The sequence below is a fragment of the Crocodylus siamensis genome, chromosome 4, assembly GCF_052110815.1.
Source record: "Crocodylus siamensis isolate JL-2025a chromosome 4, ASM5211081v1, whole genome shotgun sequence".
Lineage (NCBI taxonomy): Eukaryota > Metazoa > Chordata > Crocodylia > Crocodylidae > Crocodylus > Crocodylus siamensis.
Genome location: NC_143398.1, coordinates 155861677 through 155878713, shown reverse-complemented (window position 1 = coordinate 155878713; position 17037 = coordinate 155861677). Strand labels below are relative to the sequence as shown.

Genomic DNA, 17037 nt, shown 5'->3' with positions numbered 1-17037 from the left:
TGAAAGAGATCCAGATTGAGGCCAATGGGAAAAGTTTCCCCAACAAGTGGCCACAAGTATCACATCACAAGCTAGTGTCCCTGAAGGACCAACCCCATGCTACTGGCTCTGTTCCTTTGCCTCCCTGCCAGCTGACACCACCTAGTCAAGTGCAAGCATAATCCCTGGAGGGGCACCAGCATCCTGTTCTGCCCTTCATGCTGTCCTCCCACAAGGGTTAGACTGGGATCTTTAGGATCAAGCACTCAGGGCTCTGGTTTGGATGTCTCATACTGAGACAGCCTGGCCACAGTGTGACAAGCCAAGGCCCCATGTCCTGAGCACTGCCAGTGGGGCCCCTGCAGCCAGCATGTTTGGGGCACTAGGGGCTGGAGCCTCTGCAGCCTGAGCCAGGTGCTGATTGTACACAAACAGTTTAGTAAGAAAAATGCATGAGTGGTTCTCCAAGTGGATTCCACAAGCTATTTCAGGCAGGCAGATAGGTGCCAGCTTCTATTCCAAGCCCATGGAGTGACACTTGAGTACGGTACTTTCTTCTGGACTTTTAGGTATTTCCACTGGCTCATTGTAAAGCACACACGGCAACAACAGACACAAGCCCTGGAGACAGATCTAGAGAGAACAGACAGGGGGACAGCACCTATAAAAAGCAAGAGCTTCACTCGTCACATTGCTATTTGAAGCTCCATGGGTCTTGGAAAAAACAACTCCACAGTCATACAGTTTTTCAGGCTGATGCAATGGTGAGTGTTTGGGACGGGCTCCACAAGGAGCTCAGGCCCCTGCAGAGAGCCGCCAGCCAAGGGGGCGGTGAGGAACACCGCAGGCCAAAACAACAGTGTTAAACAGAGACCAAGCTGCAAAGTCACATGCTCCAAAATGAAGTTATGCCAGGATGAATGGTGAAACACTGGCATAACCCATGAAGTATCAAGCAGGGGTAGGGACAGTTCCTTTCTGTACACAGCACTTGAAACATGGCTGGACCCCGTGACCAGGTCTGCTGTCTGCACTGCAGAAAGGGGAGCCACAGCATGGCAAACAGATTCAAAAGTAAGCTCTAGGGATGCTTTTCACTATGGAAAACCTGCCTAGGAAGCAAAAGTTCTCAGTCAAACTGAAAACTGAAGTGAAGCAAAGCCAAGCCAGACTAGAAAACAGGGGCTATCTTGGCTTTTCCAGGGGTGTTAACCATGAGGAAAAGCCGATGCAGCAAGGGAGCAGATGCTTAATCACCATAGGCTGTAAATCAAGACCAGCTCCCTTTCTGTTTGATACACTTTGCTCAGAGAGAAGGAAAGGAGAGGATGCAGAAACTGTTGGGGGAGGTTCTCTGGCCTGTGTTGTATACAGCAGTAGAAAGGCAGAAGAGAATGACTTCTTCTGCAGCCAAATGCAGCACTGGAGAAAGGAAATGCTGTTATCCCACTCCCGACAGCGCACCACCCTTTGAAATCGCCTCAGTGCTACCTTGCACCCCCATTGCTGTTTCCATCCATGTATGGCCTCTTGCCTCATATTTTGACTCTCAGCTCTGTGGGGCCCAGGCTGTCTCACCTGCCACATTTGTACCGCTCTGAGCAAAGCAAGTTCCCTCTCTATGGGCAGGGCTCAAAGGTTTTAAAGCATGGCAGCCTCTAACAGCAGTAACAACAGAAAAGCCAAAGTTACCGTGACGGAGCATGGATCAATTGATCACAAGAGTGCCAGCCACAAGCCTGCAGACATCTTGAATCAGGAGTCCAAAAAAGCCTCCAAACTCTAGGTTTTAGAATCCAAGTAATGCATCTGGGGATCTTTTTCTTTGCCTGAGCACCTAGGCCATGCTCTACTCGTGTCTTCTGTATTGTCTCCACACCCTACAAATTCACCTTTATTTATACACAAAAGCTGAGGTTCTCTTGGATCATCTGATTCTGGCATCTGGAGCTTTAAGAGAAGGAACCCCAAGCACTCCCAGATTCACAATAGTTGGCCACTCTGAGATTAGGTGATTTACCAAAAGCAAAGGGAGTGTGGAGCAAAACCTGAACTGACCACAGACCTCCTGAGTCTCAATCCAGGACTTCCAACCACCACACATTCCTTTCAAACAGTCTGCTAAACCTAAGCCACAGGGAATCTGAATAACCAAAATAGTGGCCAACAGATTACAGTATGGCAGCAAAACACAATGGCTTTTTTGCCACAAGATCAAATTAGAGCCAGGAGACTGACAATGTTTGCCCTCTGGCAGGCTGCACCCAAGCATTTTTTGAACAAGGTTGATGTATGTAAGTTTTCACATCCACCCCCCAAATTCCAAGAAAGCCACCCCGACCAGACACTGAGACATTTGGCTGCCTCATGGGCAAAGACCTTTATGTGTAAAACTATGTGGGATTGTAGGTTGCATTCTCTATTGTTGAGTGACCCCAAACTCTTGGCGTGAATGCACTGAAGCCATCAGACTTGTGCATGCTCACAGTGTTTTCTATCCCCAGGCACCAAGCCAAGAGCAGACAGGGTCAGCATGCAGCATTTTGCAAATGAAGGAAATCTAAAGAAAACTGAAGTTATCTGCTATGTGGTGTTTTTCAAGATGACGGACAAAGGAGCATGCCATTTCTGTTGCATCCCCTTGGCACTGAAGATGGCTTGGAGATGGCCTTGTTTCCTATCACTGGACTGGGTGACATTTATTGGAAGTCATAAGCAATTCTGAGGTTTCCAGTAGGTGACACATTTCTCTGAGCAGTGTCCAAGTGGTTACTTCCTACTGCACTTGACTCTGGCCTACAGGGCACTTAGGAGTCAATGTCTTGGCCCAACCTGTGATCGGTGCTCTCCTCAGTGATTTAGATGGTGGGCAGCAGGCCGGTTAGTTTGACTTTGGCCAGTGCTTGGGAGGCCAGGAAATGGGCTAATAGTCTGCACCAGGAAGGCTCCTTTGCATCCTGCTACAGGTCTCCTTGGCAGGACAGCAGGTGAATTGTATGTGGCTCACTTCACACAGTAGCTCTGATTGTGGCAAAGTTTACTTTAAGCAGCTGGCCGAGGATGGGATGTGGCCAACACAGGGCCATTTAGCACCCTGGACTCTTTTTCTTCCTTTGCACTCTATGGGAAAATGACTCTGCTACCTCTTCTTGAGCTCTGGACACGGGACTATGAAAGTAGGAGCTGTAACCTGGCTCCCTCATACTGGAGGCTGCAGAGGGTGTTCAGTTACTTCGTCATATTTGTCTGGACGTCTGGGTACCGACTCACCTCCTTGGGGCAGTCTGACAGCTGCTGACAGAAGAGAACTGTGCCCTGCAACAGCGTGCCAATGGCTCTGGGTGGCACTGCAGAAAGCCCCTATATGGCCTGGGACTCAAAGAAACTCTTGTTCTTATACCTTCTGTGCAGTTCAGGGAATCGTAGAAGTGGGGCAGTGGGAAGGCGGAAGAGCATGACAGGCAGTTATGAGGTAACTAGGAGTGGCCAGGGGACAGGATGCAGGGCAGAGATGGGGGCAGACAAGAACACAACACAGACATAGGAGAGAAGGACCCTCCAGGGCTGGGGCTCAGACCTGGAGAGGGCAATGGCGTCTCACAAGCAGAGCAGCCACTGCAAGAGCCACACCGCACAGAAGCCAGGGAAGGAGGAGGAGGAAGAATGGGGGTCCAGATGGGGGAAGCTGTTAACTGTGAAAAGCAGGACATGGGCCAAGAGACTGTTCCAGAAATCGCTGATACCAGCCAGTGTGGAAACCAAGGGCCTGGGATAAAGGCTGGCTCCAAGTTGCAGTGGCCGGATCCTGCCTGGGGAACACCACCGAGCCTAGACCCCCGGGAAACAAAACAAAGACCCATTAAGATAATGACACTGCAGGAAAGCAATCAGTTAGAAATCTTGAGCCACAAGTAAGTCATAATGAGTCTAGAAAGAGGAGACAAAAAGAGAGGGAAATGCGTCAGAGAGCAGGGGGTCAGCACCAGAGGGCTGCAAAGCATGGCACATCACTGGAGCAAGGGCATCCTGTGGAGTCCCATAAGGAGGCGAGATGACTTGACCCACGGAACAGGCTGGGCAGCCGCACCCCTCTGCCCTGGGGACCCTGCCATTATGAGGCTTCCAGCTGCCACTGGCAGGATGCTCCAAGGACATGCTAATTTCATGCCATAACCCAGCAGGCACTGCAGTCTGTGCTGGGGCTTGCCTCAATCTCAGCCAGTGAGGTGGCTGCCCCAGGAACAGCCCAGCAAGGCTGCCCTTGCCACCAGGGACCATATGTGCAGGGTGCCAATCCAACTGCCATCTGCACTCAGTACATGCATCACTGACAGCTAAAACCAAGACAGCTCCCTGGCAAACTGGGCTGCAGAGGGTCAAGTAACAACATCTGGCTGCCTAGTCAAAGATGGGAGTCAGCATCTGCTAAGGAAGCCCCCTCTAAGCAGCTAGCCTCATCCTGCCACCCCCACTGGGTTGGACCCATTCATGGCCCCTTTACCATGTGCCAGAGCCCCTGCCCTTACAGAGTCACAGGCTGAGCTCCAGTCCATCACCAGCAGGCATACTCTGCACATCTCTGCCTGCTCTGTCACCAGCCTCTTAATGATCAATCTACTCAGAAGGCGATTTACACTGGCTTAAATTTACTGCATAGTAGGTGGAAATAGGCTGGCATCTACACGTGCAGGCATTAAAGAGCATTAACACTATGTGGACTGACTTAGGACTAAAGGTAGTCCCAAGTCAGTACATACACACACACACACACACATTGATACTGTGCAGTAAGGCATCTACACGTGCGTTACTGCACAGTAACTAATTGGGTATACATTTGATACCTGCATGATGCTGGTATCAAATTTACGCTCAAGTCGGCATAAGTCACCTTACTTACTGTGTGGTGTGGGCAGGCATGCACATCTAGATGCGTGCCCATACTGTGCAGTAATTTTAGTTATTATGCAGTAAATGTGCATGTGTAGATGTGCCCAGATGGCTAGTTTGACCCCTCCCTGCCATGGACTCAGCTGCAAACATCAACCAGGCCGCTCTGCCACGGGCCCTTGGGTAGTTCTCATCAGCTAAGAACACAGGCCCTGCTCTGCACTGCCAAGGGGGGGGGTTTCCAGACCTCCTCCATGGGTTAAGCACCGAGGCGCTTCCTGAGAGCTCAGCCTCTGAATCACCATGCTCCTGTGGGCACCAAAAAGTCCCTAGGGCAGGAGAGATTTCCTGGAGCTGAAGCTTTTGTACCCTCCCCCAGGCCTGCAGTAAACACACAGACACGTGGTTTCTCAGCACCTCCTGGAAGACACGTGCTTTCTGTTGCTTCTAGGTCGCAACCTGCTCCTGTATTTGGGGGCCTGATTTTGCAAGCCTCCTGTGCATTGAGCACCCAGGGACTATGTTGGGAGCTGGCTCAGGGCAAGGGTGGCTGGATCAGGCCTGGAAAGACTGAGCTCCTGCTTCTCTCACAGGAGTAAAGAAATTCAGGGCCCAAAATCACCTCTGTGCAGAGGGAACAAAACCCTGAGGCCAGTATTTCCATGATGTGCCCCAGTGATGCAGGGCACATGGTCTGCCCAAAGAGCTGGGATGCTTGGGGGCATGAGCTGCCCCACTTGCAAAATGGGAATGGATGGAGCCACCTGTTTCAACTGAGAGGGCGTGGAAGGGAAGGGAAGGGACAGGACTAGAGAGGCCCAATTCTACTGAAACAACTCTGAGAGATCAAAGCAAAAAGACCAGCCCCAAAACCATTTTCCAGAATTCATAGTAAAGGTCTCCTGCAGTGCCACCACGCTGCCCAGCCCAAACCACGGCAACTGATGTAGGGGGGAACGGAAGCCACAGAAAAGAGCCAGGTTGCCAGAAACCTTTTTGGGGGATTCTGAAAAGAAACGTGACTTGAGCAGCCAGGGCAGCTACCAGGCCTTCCTCAGACGATTTCCACAGGGAAATGCAGCCTGCCCTGTGCCAGCCAGCACCTCCAGCTCTATGGATTCATTGCACCTCCACCCTCTTCTAGTTCCTGCAGCTGCTCTCCCATTTGCAGGCTGGGCAGGACTCCAAGTCAAGGCACACAACCTGCTGCGAGATCCCAGCTCAGGGACTCTGCTCAGCTTCCAGAGCTCAAAGCAAGAGCCCGACAGTCAGGAGTCACATGCAGCCACTGGATCCAGGGGCCTCCTGTCTGGCTCAGTGCCCATTGCAGAGGCTTTGCTGAAGCCCCACTAGCCCGCTGGCCCAGATCACCAGCCCATAACTGTGCGAGTTATGCCCAAAAACACCTGCACTGACCTAAACATCTCCCAGTTCATGCCAAAGGTGCCGAAGAGTGGGACTAAGGGATACAGCGCCATGCAGACAGAGTAGAGCTGGGGTACAGCAGCACTGCCCCCACTAACATTTGAACCCAATCAATCCCCTGCTCAGATCAAGCATTCAGATCAAGCAGAGCCCCTGCCCACCTTGAAGCGCTCTCTCCAGGTACATGGTAAAACCCAAGGGGCTCATTGCCCTACTGAGAGGCAAAGCAGTCCCCTATTTCAGCAACTGTGCACGTGCGTGTGCGCGCACACGTGTGTGTGTGTGTGGGGGAACACTGTACCTGCTGGGGAACAGGCTGAGTATGGTGTAAGCATTCTTCAGATTCACTACCCTCCCATGCTAGCACAATGCAGAAACCCTAGTGCCAAGTCAGAAGCTGCCAGAAACTCCCCACAAGCGCCAGCGATACTCACAGCAGGAACAGGTGGTCTCCTGGCTCTGCCCTGCCCTAGCCCCATGCACAGCTCTGATGATGCCTTTCCACCCAGCTGGGTACCCCGATCCTTGAGCCACAAGCCTGTGTGCTCCAAGGCGCAAGCCCAGCTCCCAGCACAGCAGCTCCGTGCTACTGTTTCACAGGCTGCCCGGTTACAGGAAGGAGCAGCTATTTCCTTCCAAAATGTCAGCTGCCTCACGCAGACCAAACAGCACTGGGTTCCTGGCAGCTTCCTCTTCTGCCGCTGGAGCAAGTGGGCAGCAAGCCTCGCTACAGCACAAGGCAGGCAGGACTCGGTGCTGTGGCACAAGGCTCCCTCTCAATCAAAAGCACTACGAAAACTGAAGCACAGCTGCTCGCCACCCAGGTGGGGAGCACCCAAGGCAGTGTCCCTGCAGGGGCCTCATACTTGCTCTTTGTGCACTGTTAAGACCGGCTGTGACCCTGCCATCAGCAGAGATCTGTGATTAGACCCTGCTAGGCGTGGGACTGCTCATTTGTGCTCCTGGGGCTGGATAGGAGCTCAGGAGTGTGGCGGGCACCTGGCCATATGGCCAGGAGCAGACAGGCCCTGGCTGATGGAGCAAGCCCACCACTGGAGAGGTAACAAGGCAGAGGCAGACAGGAATACCCTGAGGGACATGATGCCTTTCCTTAGTGAGAGGCAGAGGTGTGCACGGTGGAGGGATATTTTTTTAAAGAAAGGAAGAAAAGGCACATCATGCTTGACCTTACACAGCAAGCGGCTCCTAAGGGGGAATCTGGAGAGAAGGATGGCACACCTCATGCCATGGCGTCACCATGAGAATGGGGGCTCCCCTAGCATTAGCTCCAGCAGAGAACTGCCATTTATTTGTGATGGCCTGAGATCCAAGCACAGCATGCACAGCTTCTCCTGCTTCTCAGCTACATACCCTCCCCCCCGGATATCACCCATACTGGGGCACCTGGAGGCCCCACATTCACGCTTCTCAGCCTAGCCCTGTGCTGATGCTGGTACCTGTCCCCGACTCCCTGGCTGATAAGCTTCCACTGTCTGTGCATCTCCAGTTTGCAACCTTTTACAATACGTCCTTCCACCAGCAGCATGGTTCTGACAGCTTCTGCACTGCCGACCAGGGGTGCTAGCCCCACCGCACTTCCCTGAGCTCTTGCAGCCATAGGCACCAAAGACCAGGAACCCTTTGGCAGCAGCAGATCAGCCAGCCTGGGGCCTCAAAGGCTTGGTGCCCCACACTGGTTCCTCCAGCCAAAGAAGCGGTAGTGTCATCATGATAGCGCAGAGGGGAAAGGGTAACTGAGCTGTACAGTTCTAGATATTTCCAGGCAGGCTCCAAAACCCATGAAACTGACTTAAAACTAATGCCTCCCAGGTCCCCGTTACCCTGTGGCAGTGCCTTGAGGGGCTGCATCCCCAAACTGCTCTCCGCAGCTCTTTGATACTTCTCTTTCCAACAGATTCTCCCATAACCCTGTGATTTCAGGAGCTGAGTCTTACAGAAAGAAGAAAAAAAAAAAAAAATCACCCTGGTGGTGACTCTGCAATCTCCCAAGCCATTGCAGGACAGGGGACAGGTTTCTGTAGGCATGAATGCCTTGCCGCATACCCACGTCGGCTACAAGTCATTCGCTTTGGAAACGGTTGTGCAGTTTGGTTGTTTCATGTCTGTGTGTGTGGTTTCCAGAGCTTTCGGTTCAGGACGTGATGGCACCAGCTCTGAAAGAGACATGGCTTATGCTAAAGGTTCGACGCTTTGATGGGTTTTGTTTTTCTCTTGCAGACGAGCGGCAGCAGCAGCCCTGGCCTCTGCCGAGATTCGATTGCAGCTGGCGGCAGAAAATTGCTCTGCGATGCTCCCCCTGCCTGCTAAGCGTCTGCAGCCCACACTGGAAATTATCGACACCGAGCAAGCAAGGGAAGGGGAACTTCAAGGCCTCCTCTGCATGTACAGGAGAGAAACGGCACCAGCTGTGGAAATAAAATATTTCCTCTTGAGAATGAAAACAAAATCTTTGACTGTCAACCACTGGGGGGGGGCAGCAGGCTCTGTTCATGCTACAACATGGCATGGGTACAGGCCACAGTAGCTTCATCAGCTCCGTGGGGCTAGGCCTGGTCACGGTGTGGCTGCCTCAGGAATTGACCCTGTCAGAGATGGTCTCCCCTGACAGCCAAAGTGTAACCTGGATGAGTATGGGGGGGTACAAAATACATGGCATGAGTACTCCATCATTAATGGCTCCTAGAGTGCTTTTCATGCAGGTCAGGGCACTGTTTACCCTGTTCGCTCCCAGCTCCCACCATCTGCTCCCCTCAAATCCCTGACAGCTTCAGCCAGCTCTAGGATTCTTCACTTCCTGCCTGGCAACTGCTGCCCAACGCATCAGCAGTGGCAGTACCTTGAGTTGAGGATGAGCTCTACCATGGAGCATTGATAGGTCTTGAGATGACTTAAGAGTCCAATCCTTGAGTCATAAATTTGTCCACAGCTGTTGCAGGTCTTTCCACAGGGACGACTAGTCCATAGGCTGAGATTTCTCTCCTTTTCCTTCTTCTGCTTTGAAGACGAGATGCTTTACTCTGCCAACGACTCATCCCAGAGACAGGCACTTGGGTTTAGGTTGCAGCACTATTTGGAGTCGGTTAGCAGCCAGCTCCTCCCAGCTCTTGATGTTGGTGTCCGTTTTCCTGACACATAACTTCAATGTGTCCTTGTAGCATTTCCTCTGGCCACCGTAAGATCTCAGGCCACAACTAAGTGGGGAGTACAGCACTTGTTTTCAGACAAGAGCCAGACATCCACACAAAGTCTGGTCCAGAGAAGCTGGTGCTTGAGGATCACTGACTCAATGCTAGCAACACTGGTTTCATCAAGCATGCTGCATTTGTGCAGCAATCTTCTCATTTGATGATGACGATTTTCCAGAGCCATTGTTAGTGATACCTCTGCAGGTTCTTGAGATGATGACAGTCAGTCACTCACATTTCACATCCATAGAGGAGAGTGGAGATGATGACTATTGCAGAGCTGGATCTTGGTGATCAGAACCAATAAAAACATGCCAAAGCAATTTCCCGAAGGAGGCACTTGCACACTGGATCCTGTGCTGGATCTCTTCATCAATGCTCGCTCTCTGAGAGAGGTGGCTACAGAGGGAAGTGCTTGACTACCTCCAGGGTCTTTCCCTCAATGGTAATTTGAGGAGGGGGTGGGATCACATTCTTGGCCTGGAGCAAGCTGATCAGCACTGCAGCTTTCTCACGGCTGAGAGCAAGGCCAAAAGTTCAGTAGGCTTCTGCAAAGATATCCAGCACATTCTGGAGGTTTTTCTGAGTGTGCACAAGGGTGGTGCAGTCATCAGCATACTGAAGGTCAAGGATGGTTGTTTTGAATATTTTGGTCACTTCGTGCTCCACCCCAGAGACAGATGAATTTCAGAGGCAGGCAACTCTTACGTATGGTCTCGGAAGTACTCCTGGAGCCTTCAGAAGATGCTGTGGAAAGGAAGCAGCTTTGCTTCTGCTTTTCACACTGCAGCAACAGTCTCAGTGAAATACTGGCATTACTGCAATTCCAAGGAGGATACAACCCCCATCCCTCCACTGTCCTCCAGCACACTGCTTTGCCTCCTGCCACTCAGGAAATAAGCAGTGCCAATGAAAACAGGGTTGGCCAGATCTCAGCCCTCACCACCAGCAAACACCAGGGTGGTGTGCTGGTCTGGTAGCATCCCCTTTCACCACCAGCAGCTCTGGTCTCAGCTCTTCCAATCTTTGGCTCATGCAGCGAGCTCTACTGCTGCACCCACCTTTCCAGCATTCTGGATCCACTACAGCAAACACCACTATGAGAAGTAAGTGTGCAAACCAAACCCCCATGCAAACAAAGACATTCTCATGTGGGAGCTGCCTCCCTGTCTGAAGCTTACAAATATCTGCTTTTTTGTTTTGCAAAAATATTTATTTCTATATAAATAAAAAATAAATAAATCATATACATCTCCACCTCCAATGCACTGCCAAGTGGTCCTGTGGTTCACTTGGCAGCTCAAAGCACACTAAAAACCTGTTACACAGTTCATACCACGTAACCATGCACCTGTACCCCCACCCACTGCCCTCCTCAGAGGGTCTACTCCTGCATGGAGAACCTGAACCAACACGGACACTTGAGTTCTCCCCCAGCACACAAAGGACATCTAGAACAAACAGTGGAGAGAATCTGAACTACTGGAGGAACTCATGTGGCCCATAAACCAGAAATACCCTCCACAATGGTTAAAGAGCATTCCTGTCTAACTCTCCATGAGGCCTGCCAACTCCACACCGCCTGCAGGTAGAAGCAAAAGGATCTGGGAACAAAACTTTCTGATCACAACCAATGAAGCACAATCACATCCACTCCGCAGCAGGGGACTGGCCTGTCGTCAAAGAATCCCCCAAACTCTCATCCCAGAGACAGGTACTCTGAAGGGAGATGTCAGCCTCAGAGGAGAGTGGAAACATCTCACCTCCACCACAGCAACGACCCCACTTATCCAGCCCTCAGAAAGCATGCATCAGGCCCCAAATACGACATCAGTTATAAAAATAAAAACAACAACTTCAGAACAGAAGTTTGCACCTTTCTCTCTGCCTTTGGGTGCTGTCGACTTTAGGACTGGCTCTGCTTACCTTTTCAGGTTTCCCACTTGCAACCACCAGGGTTTGGGAAGTCTTACAAAATCCCCTAATTTCAACAGCACGGACTTTAAGACAGAGGCCATGTATCATGACCCTCACAAAGGACCTGCCTGAGCTGGCCAAGCCAAGCGCCCATCCCATGATAGGATGCTGACACCAAATGCAGATGGCTGTTGAACAAGCAAAAGCACATTACCCAGCCAGACAGCCAGAGCAGCACGGACAATGCATTTCTGCTTCAGCCCCCACATAGCATACCTCCTGGGCACACTGCAGCCTCCTTTGCACTTGCACTTTCCTACTGATTCCCCATCCCTGCACTTCCCCAAATGGTGCCAGTGGCAGGCACATAGGACAGCGAGCTGTCACGGGTCACTGATTTTTTAACCACCAGACTGTTTCAATTACCATGCAACAGGAAAGTAAAAAGAAAGAGACACACGCTCTCCAAGTACACAAGGAGTTTGGTGGTAAAGCTGAGAGTCCTAGCCCCCAGACCACCCAATCTCACTCAGGCCTTAAATCAAATGTGATGTTTGCACCCAGGCAACACAAAGGCTGGATCTGCCCAGGATTCAAACCTGTGACTCAGAGCATGAGGCTGCATTTCCCCAAATGCTGCAGCCCAATGGACTCTCCTACCCTCTTTAAAGAAACACAGAGGGGCTCTGCTAATCCACTAAGGTCATGAATCAGGAGGAGTCTGATGGCAAAGTGAGTCTGCCAGAGGCCCTGGAGCACAAATGCTCTGGGTCAGGAGACCGTAGCATATGCTTACCTCGAAAGCACCAGGCTGCATTCCCTCTGCTACCTCCTGCAGAACCTTCTATTGACAGCTCCCAGGGCCAACTCACTCTGCCGACCCATCTCAAGATAGGGATGTGGATATGAACAGTTGCATCAGTTTCTTTGTGTAACAGTTATGTCCACATCTGCCACACCAGCAGATCCTCAACCCTGAACAAACTAGCTTGGCAGAATGCGAGCAGGGTGCTTGGACCCAATATTGCTCCCCTAGCTGAGCAGCACTTTCCGTTTGAGCTGGTTGCCCCTTCTTCCCCGTGATGAATCACAGAATCATAGAGAAACAGAACTGAAAGAGACCTCCACAGGTCATCTAGTCCCACCCCCTGCCCTGGGCAGGATCATTCCTATTCAAGGGATAGCACAAGGGCAGGGCTATTTTCCTTCCCAACCACTGCCAGCTGCCGAATGAGATGCTCTTGCTGAAAGGGCAGTGATCAAATGGAGCCTGTGCCAGACAGAAGGTCAGCAAGTGAACTAGAATGGAGATGAGCTAGGGCCTAGGGTGAGAAAAGCAATCCTAAAAGAGCAATATGCACCTGCACCACAGGATGGCATAGTCAGGGCTTGCTTCAGATGGGTAGGGCAGGGCTCTGTGTGGGTCAGGAGGACAGGGCTGACCCAGACAAAAGCAACCTATCCACAGGTGACAGAACTCTGACAGGCACACAGGGCCCTTGTCTCCCTGGTGCTGCTCCGTTCACCTTAATACTCCCTCCTAGATATATGCAGGGGAGGCAGATCAGCCCCAAGCCCTTGGCCTGGTGCCTATCTAAACAGCTAGGGCAGGCACAGGGAAGCAGGATCCTCACTTCTGGGCCATAGAGCCACTCTGCAAAAGTAGCTTTCCCCAGCCTTTGAGAAGTGCCGCAGGGAGAGAAGAAGAAATCTATGATAGGAGTGCTGGCCCTGTTTGCTCCCACCCACAGCTGCACAGTGATTTCAGCACCATCTCCTTGAATGACCCAGGTCTCCTGTGCCAAGGCATCATGGTGGCTGCCTGCATGTGAGGGCAATGAGTTGGTTCTGAGATCTCCAAGGTAGAAAAGAAGCTAAAAGTGTGAACAGCAGCAGTCTCCCAATGCCTGAGGAAGGATGTTAGTGCCTTAAAGCTTGCAAAGAACTTTTTTCCAATTATGTAGTTGGTCCAATAAAAGATATCACATCTACCCAAATAACCTTGCCTGCCTATATCCTTAGACCAAGACAGCTACAGCCAACAACCCACAAGCTGGGCATTTCATTTGGCACCAAGTGGTTCCTTCATGGTCTGCCACAACCACCCAGCCCCCCATGCCAGCGTCTGGGGGCAGCAGTCAGCAGGGAGGCTCTGCTGTTGGCCATGTTCTCTGCAGAGGTTGCATGTCACCCAGCTGCTGCACAGGCCCTGCTAGACCCCACCCTGGCAGCTACACAGTGGAAGGGGTGGCACACAGCGCAGCTCAGCTCTGGAGTGGGACCAGGCATGGCAGCTGCATGGCAGTGGGATGCACTGCAGGTTTATCCTGCTCTATAGCACAATAAACCAACTGTCCGAGCCCTGAAAGCTCCACTGAGCCGGAAGCATAAGCAAGGCTGGGCTGTTAGAGGAAAACAAAGAGGACCCTGTTGCCAGCCCAGCCCAGGGGAAAGAAACATCCAGAGAGAGCTCAGCAAGCCCCCACCCCCTGACTACCAGGACGATGGTAGTGGCAACACGCCCACTACACCAAGCGGAACAGCCAGGGCTGGGTGAGCACAGCTGTGCTGAGGGCCCCACACAGGAGTGACTCTGGAGGCAATAATCTTCTTGGGAAGATGCAGCCAATCCTCTTGAGCAGCCCCAGGGAAACGCAATCTGTGCTATTAATGCCAGGCCACCCCAGTGGGGATAAACCCGCAGACACAGATTAGAGAGGCCTTTGTGGATGCTTTAATTACAACCCCAGGCCTCCTGGGGCCAACCAGCCAAATCAACCTGCCTCTGGAGGGTGACAGGAGGTGTGACCCAGCTGGGAGCGGGCACAAAGCAGGACCCAGAAGGGCTCGAGCTGTCCATGGCCTTTCCCAGCTCAGCTGGGCTCCCACAAAGTGGTGACTGGGCGAGCAGGGGATAGACCCAGGTGGGAGGGGTCCTCAGATCCCAAAGCAACTCCACCTCTTCTGGCCCATTTTGGACAGCCAGAGCAGCACGGACAATGCATTTCTGCTTCACAGAGGATTCAGCCACGTAGACCACATGGAAACTTTACAAGAGGGTCACTGAGTTAACAGGCAGGCACCTGCCCACTCTCTAAAGTGCAGCCTCTTTAAAATAGTACCGCCAGATACCTTGGGCTGGCCCCTTGCCATATACTGTGCCACCCTGCAGAAATACAGAGGACTTAGTGAGTTGGAGCCTGGAACTTTACATGGCAAGTACAGTTGAGGACAGCTCTTCCTACACAGAGGTAGATCCAGGCTGCGGAGACCTCTGCCCACCATAGATTTGGAACATCCCAGGACTGGAGATAATATTACATATTTAGAAACAAGATTCTTCCCAGCCTTTTCAACAGCCATCCTGGACCTCTTTAGAGTAGGGCATAAATGAGGGTTAGAGCCCTTTGCAGCTACCTAACCCACATGCCACGGATGGAACTGGTGGCAACCGCCATGTGGCCACAGACCCATGCCTTCCCATCAAGGAAGGCAAAAAAAGGGCTGTTTGGCAGGAGCATGCTGGAGGATTGCAGAGAAGCGCAAAGGGGAGGGGGATACTGCAGCTGCTATGTGCTGCCAGCATGGACACTCTCCTAAGCCCCTACCCAGAGAAGCCTGATCAAACAAGGTATTTTTGTTATGTGATAAGCAATGTCAATGAGTACTTAATCTGAGGGAGATATTCCCCAGGCAGACCTGCCCTAAATCTCCATAATGCAATTGCTTGGAATAAAGCATCTGTCTGAACATGGAACATTAACCTCACAAATACAGACCAAGGCTCAGAGGGGCCGTCAGGGCTGTAAACCATGTGCTCTGAGATGGGCCATTCCAATGCACTCCCAGGCCAACCAGGACGGACTGCCTGCTACCTGCACAACAGAAGCTGGATCCTTCCCTCTGCAAAGACCCAAGTTCGGTATCCCATGCTCTTTCCACTGCCAGCTTCCAAGAGGCCGAGCATGGCACAAATTCCTCTGGGCCCCTATGTTGCAATGATTATACCCAGCCCCAAGAATAAGAGTGGCAGTGTATGTTCTAAACAGGGGTGCCCCCAAAGCTCCCAACCTGAGCTCTGCTTCCCTCCAGCAATGTCCCCCTTCTCGAGAAGAGACTAATGGAAAAACACAGCCTTTCCTCATTTTCAGAGAAGACTCTACCTTTCCTGCACTTGCATGCAGCTTTGTCTTCTAATCCAGAAACTCCCAAGCCAGGGAGCAAGCCCATGTGAATGGGAAGGCCATCCACACACTGAAAAAAAAAAATGAAGCTGTACAAGGGCTTGCCTCAATTGTGCATCAGCCCAGGCAGCATTCAGACTCACCTCCAGTTGAGCATGCAAGCAGGCCTGAGCACCTGGTGCTGACACACAAGCTGACCCACATGAAAGGACCCTGGAAGTAGGCTCATTTCTGTGTCAAATTGGGATCAGAGGGGCCACAGCTCCATGCTTGCTCATGCACACACAGACAAGCAGCACCAGCAGCCCTAGGCCCCGGCCTTCTACATCACAGGCCACCCTGCATGTCCCACACATGTGTTACAGTCATGGGTGGACAACGCTTTGGAAGTATGGCCCTTAGTGACTGACACCATTCTCTCAGCCACAGGATAGATTACACAATTGAGCCACAAACCAGCTGACCCCACTGGGTGAGATGGGAAGCCTAAATTACAACCTAAATTAGGAAAGGAGGAGGTTCATTTGATGAGTCACTCCTGCAAACTCCTGACATCCATCTCTGAGGAGCCCACAGCACCACAGCCTGGCCTCAGTCCCTCACCAGGTGAAAGAGCGAGCTTTAACATCCCCACTTGGATGGGACTCATTCTCCAACACCCATTGCTGCAACAGTTAGCTAGCCAGTGCCCAGTCCACTCTAGTGTAGGGGGCTAAGGGGCCTGCTCCACAGCTGCACTCTGAAGGGATACGATTGCACACCAGACCCTGCAGGGTATAGGATTATATTTTCTTTTTTTATATTTGCCAACTTCTTCTTTTGGCTGACACCACAAATCCAATGGCTTCTCCTCTGTCTCTCTGCAGGCACACCCTGGATGGCTCATCTTCTCCTCACAGCACCCAGGCTTTCACAGCAGTCTCACAGGCCACTTGTTCATGACGCAGACTAATTTCTAGGCCAACCTGCCCCACAGCAAGAATGCATATGGTCCTCACATTCAGACTGGCTGGGCCAGGCAGTTACCTGCACATCCAGAGAGGCAGGTGGCACAACCTTTTCTGGAAAGGAAGGCATATAGCAGGGCTTCCCAAAATCTCAGTCTTGTAATGAACATGAGAGACTGAGCCACTGAGGCATGGATCCTGACAGCAGCCCTTGAGCACTTCTGACTCCCACTGAGGTCTACACACTTCTTAAAGATCATCATCCAGCAAGGCTGCTGCTAGAAAAAGCTTCTCTACGCACGCATATCTGCATGTAAGTAACTGACTCAGTCTGGAAATGGACTGATTGAAACTGGTACCACACGGCCTCTGGGGAGATGCTCTCTCCTTAATGTTGGAATGTCTCGCACTGCCTTAATTTTAGCCAATGCTCGTAAACTGATTCTGGAGTGCTCCACAAAGCAGGAAATGGTGGCTGCACACCTTTCA

At 51.7% G+C, this 17037-nt stretch overlaps 1 protein-coding gene across 8 annotated transcripts in view; it reads right to left on the bottom strand.

The window, feature by feature from the left end:
- LOC149866862 (signal transducer and activator of transcription 5B) overlaps positions 1-17037 on the bottom strand; it is a 46547-nt gene that overhangs the window by 11698 nt on the left and 17812 nt on the right. The window lies entirely within an intron of this gene.